Genomic DNA, 1,511 nt, shown 5'->3' with positions numbered 1-1,511 from the left:
GCAATCAGGCCAGCAGGGGGGCAGGTGGGGCAATCAGGCCAGAGGGGAGGGCAGTTGGAGTGAACAGGCCAGCAGGGGCGGGCAGTTGGAGGCAATCAAGCCAGTGTGGGGGGCGGTTGGGGGCAAGCAGGCCAGGAGGCAGAGTGGTTAGGGGCGATCAGGCAGGCAGGCAGGTGAGCGGTTAGGAGCCAGCGGTCCCGGATTGTGAGAAAGATGTCTGACTGCCTTGTGGGATCGGGCCTAAACCGGCAGTTGAACATCCCCTAAGGGGTCCCAGATTGGACAGGGTGCAGGCCGGGCTGAGGGACACCCTCCCTCCCGTGCATGAATTTCATGCACCAGGCCACTAGTTTTATATAAAACACTTAGGAATGGAATAGAAAACCAAGAATTATTCTCTATGGAGTGAGGGCCCAATTTTTTAAATGTCTAATGAATCAAAAACTAAAAAAAATCATTATCACGTTATATAACTCATATCATTTTTAAATCTATCACTACTGAGGAATAAAGTAGAAAATAATAATTGGGATAAAAATGTATTTTACTATATTTTTTCATATTAAAAGCAGGGCTTTTCTGCCCTAGCCAGTTTGGCTCAGTGGATAGAGCATGAGCCTGCGGACTGAAGGGCCCCGGGTTTGATTCGGTCAAGGGCACATGCCCGGGTTGGGGGCTCGATGCCCAGTGGGGACCGTGCCAATCAATGATTCTCTCTCATCATTGATGTTTCTATCTCTCTATCCCTCTCGCTTCCTCTCTGAAATCAATACAAATATATTTAAAAGCAGGGCTTTTCTAATTTCAGATCCTAATGAAAGAAAAAGTTAACCAGAATTTATTAGGTATAAAAACTAGAAAATGGGCAATTGGGCAATTGTGTGAGGTCTTGGACCACATTATACAAACAAGACTGCACATTTATATTAAAGGAGCAAAAGTCCCAAGAACAACTGGTTATAATCACTTTATGATACTCTCTTTTAGTCAAATATTATAGCACAACTTTATCAAATAGTTTTTATTAGAGGTTAAGAATCTTGGGAAATTTAGACAAACTAAAATATATAAAATTATAGTAATTATATCAACATTTATTAGAAAACATTAAAACATAAGCATTTTTAAATTTACAAAGATACTTGTTTTCCTCTCAGTAATATTAAAAAGTTAACACTGTAAAGAAATGACAATTATTCTCTACTAGAGGCCCGGTGCACAAAAATTTGTGCACTGGCGGCGGGGGGTGGGGGTGTCCCTCAGCCCCACTTGTGCCATCTCACAGTCTGGGACCCCTCGGGAGATAACGACCTGCTGGCTTAGGCCCACTCCCAGGTGGCAGAGGGCAGGCCCAATCCCTAGGTGCCTGCCCCGCAGTCCCTGGTCGGCTCAGAGCAAGGCCGATTGGGGAGTTGGGGCTCTGCCCCCTGTCATGCACAGAGCAGGGCGGATCAGGAGGTTGCGATGCCACCCTCAGTCACGCTCAGGGTAGGGCCGATTGGGGGGTTGGG

Source organism: Myotis brandtii, unplaced genomic scaffold, assembly GCF_000412655.1.
Source record: "Myotis brandtii unplaced genomic scaffold, ASM41265v1 scaffold645, whole genome shotgun sequence".
NCBI classification, from domain to species: Eukaryota; Metazoa; Chordata; class Mammalia; order Chiroptera; family Vespertilionidae; genus Myotis; species Myotis brandtii.
This window is presented reverse-complemented; position numbering follows the sequence as displayed.